Raw genomic sequence first — 6,000 nt, forward strand, 5'->3', positions numbered from 1 at the left:
AGGGATTTCTTGAACGTCTGAATACGGATACAGTACCTAAAGGAGAAGAAGTAGAACAAATAATTTAGCATTTGATACAATCAATCGGACGAAAATGATAAAAGAATTATTATTTCGGGATCCCAAGAAAATTATTAAACGTGCTAACCGTGAGTCTAGAGAACACCATAGCAAAGATAAAATTCAACGGAGATTCAACATTTGAGGAGATTAAAGTAAACAACTGAAGAAGATATAAGATCAATGCATATCAAGGACCGGAAAGTTCAATGCAAAGATAGGAAGACATGGAAAAGGGCCACGATAGCAGCAAAAACACACAATAATTTGTGACTGATAAACAAAAATAATCCACCTCACCTCAAAATAGGACTCTCAAAGTGTGCCTGCTGATATTAGAGAGGTTCCATGATATGTTTGACATATTATTTCTAGAGAAGGCGAAAACGGCGGGTTCGTTGGAAAAAATATTCCCATGAGATTTTTTTGCATAATCACATTCGTGAGACACACCAGAATAAGGTTCAAGAAGTCGCCCACGCGAAAAATGGTCCAATTTTTTTTAACAATTTTTTTTAATCAAATTGCAAAAATCAATATTTTCGGCCCGGAGAATTTTTTTTTAGATTTTCGGACAATTCCGGACAGAAAAGGTCTCTTATAATTTTTCCCTAAAGTTGATCGTGTTCGAGTTATAAGCAATTTAAAATTTGAAAAACGCGAAAATGGCCACTTTTAAGACTTAATAACTCGGTTAAAAATAATTATTATGAAAGTCAGAAAGTGACTAAATCAAATTTAAAGCCCCCTTCATGGCCCTGAAGAAATTTGTGTCATTAATTTATTACTAAGCTGTTATTTTTAAATATTAATAATGAGTGGTAAGATCGTATTGACGCGGCTGTAAATGTGAGTGCGAGTGAGATGCCCCATTGGACTGCCGGAATGGCATCTCTCTCGCTCTCATCATGGACGGCCGCCTAACACGTGCATGGCGCTCATTATTTTTACTTAAAAATAACAGCTTAGCAATCAAGTAATGACAAAAATTTCTTCAGGATCTTGTAGGGGGGCTTTAAACTTTGATTTAGTTACTTTCTGACTTTCATAATAATAACTTTTAACCGAGTTATAAAGCCTTAAAAATTACAATTTTTCGTTTTTTCAATTTTAAAATGCTTTTACCTCGAAAACGATTAACTTTGGAGAAAAATTATGAGACCTTTTTTATCCAGAATGGTCCAAAAAACCTAAAAAAAATTTGTTCCGGACAAAAATATTGATTTTTGCAAATTGATTAAAAAAAATTGTTAAAAAAAATTTGAACCACTTTTCGCGTGGGCGACTTCTTGAATCTTATTCTGGAATGTCTCACGAATGTGATTATGCAAAAGAATCTCATGGGAATATTTTCTCCAAAGAACCCGCCGTTTTCGCCTTGTCTAATCAGTTAACGCCAGAAAACAGATACGGCCACCACGAGATTTCACTACTGTGCTAAATGGTAAATAATATTTTCATATTATTTAGATGTAATTGCGCCTTGCGCCACACATCATTACAAGTAATGTTTTTCAAAATTAAACAAGTAATTCTTAAATAGTTAAGGTACCTACTACGTACCAACTAAATGGATTAGTTCACCTAAAACAAAGAATTCTTCCTCTTCCTGTTTATAAGCAATTCTGCTTGTTCATTATCGGATTGAAACCTCTATGCAAGGTTGTCACTCCATCTTTCTTCTTCGATATTCCGCATACACGGACATTCCTATTTTACATCTGATTAGTTCCTTACTGATTAATATTGTTTTAGTTTTCTGAGATGAAATTGCCATATTGAATTCTTTTGCTCTTATGTTAAATCTGTGGACTAATCTTTGCAGACTATCTTCATCTTGGGCCATCAGTATTGCGTCGTCTGCGTAACAGAGTAGTTTTACTCCTTTGTTTTCCATTCTGTATCCTCTTCCTTTGATGATTTCATCCATGTTCACAATTGAAGAACATAAGACTCAATGAGTCTCCTTGTCTTATATTCCGCTGACTATGTCCATAGGTTCTGTAGTTTTCCTTCTATCTTGTCTCCTTGAACCATCCTTAAACGCTGCTGGGCTACGCGGAGCATTAGCAAGTGAGATTTTCCGGCCAGCAGCCTCCTCTGCGATTTTAGGATCCCGACTACAAATAATGAAAAAACTAAAAGTGCGAATTTTGTGCTGAAATTTGGTATGTGAGGTTAGAATATTATTTGGAACAACTTGTTCAAATAACTTTTTGCGATATCTCTAACGCGAAGCAAAATAACAAAGTAAACAAAACAGTGTAGTGTATGTAAAAAATTTATGGGGAGGCTAAGCCTCCCTTGTCTCCTCTGACCAGCCGCCACTGCTTCTTTCATCTCCCTAAACTCAACCGTTTTCGAGATAAACGCATTTTAAATCTGCGATACACCATCATTTTTAGCATAATATCATTACCAGAGAACGGCAGTTCTCGCCAGTAGAGCACACCTACACCCCCTACACGCGACACTATATAATATACACGAAATTTTCGACTTTCTAAATCTGACTGAATTGAAAATTGGGCCAACACCCAACTTAAAGTTCAGGAAAAGACTCACCCATTCATATGTCAACCATCTATTTTGGTCCAAGGGTGTGGATTTTACGGCCCTTCCTATTTAGGGTCTGTTTTTCGTTCTCGTCCCCAAAACTCCCAAAAACTTCCAAAATTTAACTCCGACCTTTGCGCCTTCTAATAGAAGTGATCATTACCTTTCCAACGTATGTCTAATTTTGAAAATCGGTTATACCGTTCAAAAGTTACCGAGCTCAGAAATATGAGTCAATTTTTATTTAGAGAACGCGGGCACATAAATTTGATACACCCTGTATATTGATTTGTAACTACATATTTATTAGAAGTTAGCTTTTACGCAGTGGGTTTATCCTTAATGGGTTTTTTCCTGAAGAATTAAAGACATTTGTAAATACAGTGAACTGAAAAGACAATTTATTTCGGATTATAATTTTAAAAAGATTGTTTTGTTACGGGAAAGGCAAAATCCACAGGTAATTGTAATTATTAGTTTTTAGAAAAATAAGGTAGAGAAATTTGGAATTTTAAGTCCTTTTGTTTAAGCCCAAGAATATTTGTAGAATTCCCGAAAAGCAATTATCATTAGTAGAAGTATTTGTTGAAAGAATGCATGGGTTTTTTCGAATAACAAAAGATGAATGTGGAGAGAGAAATGTTTCGGATTGGCTTGGCAATTTGAAATGGGGAGAGAGAAGTTTGAATGTTCAGACAGTTTGGAAAAGGAGTTATGATGTGACCGGCATCCGATAAGAGCAGTCAAAAGTTTTCGTGAGTAGTTCAGAAGCAAGTACTAGTGGTTGTTTGATAGTGAAGAATAGCTGAAAAGTGGAACGAGAGACAAATCAAATTGAGAAGAAATACCTCTTTGATTCTGTAAAGTCCAAGAGAGTAAGTTACAAGAACTATAGTTATTAAAATTATTTGTGACACTGTAACGTGGTAGTTCTTCTAAGGACGATAGACTCAAAAAAACACAAGTTAAAAATAAAGTAAATATATTAAAGATAATTATATACAGTTCAAAACAAATAAAATAAAATATAATTCCATCTTCTGCAAAGGAAAAACAATATTAAATTTTATTAGAATCATCCGATCATAATAGCAACATTAACATAATACGATAAACCATATATACAATAACAATGTCGCTACGTTAAATCAACATAGCCCTATATTCCGATCCGGAGATCATTCCTCGCTACTACCGCCTACTGCGATAACGATCGTGGCAAGACCCCACGTCACTACGGTGGCGTCTACCTAGGCATAGTTCCACCTCACAAACGGTGCATCTTTGCCAAGCCAGCTAAAGCTCGTTCAATACGCGAGCAGAGCAGCAGCTGTTGAGTCATGGTTAGTTCAATACGCTACCCACGACTGATTATTCTCCTGGCTCGCCTTAAATATGCTCTCGATGCCCTCTCCTTCGGTTTCCCCCAGTGGTGGTATGAAAAAGGAATGCGCAAACACGGACACTCCATCGGTCGTCTCTGGTAATAGCAGCTCATCGCTTGCCGAGGTATCATATCGTTACACCCCCTTCTCTTTGGAAAACAAAAAAAAATGTAGCATACATTTTTTTTGTGCCGTGTGTGCAACACGGCTTGGACTCATCATCGGTGTGGTCTTGGTCGGTTCTTCCTTACTTCGTAAACTGGTCCTGGATGCCTGTCCAGAAGATGCTTCCCTCTTAGATCTTGGTCGTGGTCCCCTCATATCCATTGGGACAGTGTACCCAGGGCTTTTCTACAGCAAATGGTCACATTCTTCCTGCTGGCTGCATCTGCGACGGTTTACTCTTAAGGCATGTACTTTCTGTCGATTTTCTTTTCACAAACTGGTCTGGGATAATTGTCAAGAAGATGTTTCCTTCTGTAGATCTTGCTCGTGGTCCCCTCAGATCCATTGGGACAGTTTACCAAGGTTTTTCTACAGCAGATGGTCACATTTTTCTTGCTGGTTTCATCTTTGACGGTTCCATCAACAATGTCGTCTTTTTCGGTGATTCGCAATCGCAAATCGGTCTCGGATGACTGACTAGAAGGTGCTTCCTTCTGTAGATCTTGGGCGTGATCCCCTCAACTCCATTGGGACAGTATGCCAAGGCTTTTCTACAGCGAACGGTCGCATCTCTTCCTGCTCGTTGCATCGGCGATGTTTATTTTCGGATCATTCTCGATTTGGTTAATTTTCGGTTCCTTAATAATCTGAAAACAAAGAAGCTTAATCATCTTTGAACGGGTTTTATTTATATATCCACGACGTGGACCTGTTACTGAGTCTATGTCTTTATCTGTCGGCATTTTTGGTATTTTCCGGGTGTCGAATAACGACGTTTACTTGCGTATATTTTTAATTTTTGCTCGGGCGCCATTTTGTAACGGGTAGTTCTTTTAGGACGACAGACTCAGTAAAACACAAGTTAAAAATAAAGTAAAAATATTAAAGATAATTATATACAGTTCAAAACAAATAAAATAAAATATAATTCCATCTTCTGCAAAGGAAAAACAATATTAAATTTTATTACAATCATCCGATCATAATAGCAACATTAACATAATACGATAAACCTTATATACAATAACAATGTCGCTACGTTAAATCAACATAGCCCCATATTCCGATCCGGAGATCATTCCTCGCTACTACCGCCTACTGCGATAACGATCGTGGCAAGACCCCACGTCACTACGGTGGCGTCTACCTAGGCATAGTTCCACCTCACAAACGTTGCATCTTTGCCAAGCCAGCTAAAGCTCGTTCAATACGCGAGCAGCAGCTGTTGAGTCATGGTTAGTTCAATACGCTACCCACGACTGATTATTCTCCTGGCTCGCCTTAAATATGCTCTCGATGCCCTCTCCTTCGGTTTCCCCCAGTGGTGGTATGAAGAAGGAATGCGCAAACACGGACACTCCATCGGTCGTCTCTGGTAATAGCAGCTCATCACTTGCCGAGGTATCATATCGTTACAACACCAAGTAAAAAAGATACTTGGGTCTCAGGAGATTATCATTGTGAGAAAGAGAGGAGAGAGTTTTGGACTTTATTGAACAAATACTGGTCAAAAGAGGCCTGGATCGTGTTTTGGAGAAATAGTTGCTGGTATGCTGATGGATTGATGCTGAGAACGGAGAGGGCTTTGATTGGTAGCCTAACATAATCAACAAGGAAGAGCTGTTTGGGTCAAGAGGAGACATTATTGTGTGTGAATCAAAAAGGTCAGTCAATAACTTATGTGATAGATTTTCTTTATAATCAGAAGTTCATTTTTTTTGCGTAAAAGCATATGAATTAAGATTCCAACATTTCAAAAATTTAATAGGAAGTATAAGTAGCTTTGCGAATACCTAAATTGGTTTGTTTATATTGTTTTATTAATGGTATCAAG

Source organism: Diabrotica virgifera, chromosome 4 (assembly GCF_917563875.1).
Source record: "Diabrotica virgifera virgifera chromosome 4, PGI_DIABVI_V3a".
Lineage (NCBI taxonomy): Eukaryota > Metazoa > Arthropoda > Insecta > Coleoptera > Chrysomelidae > Diabrotica > Diabrotica virgifera.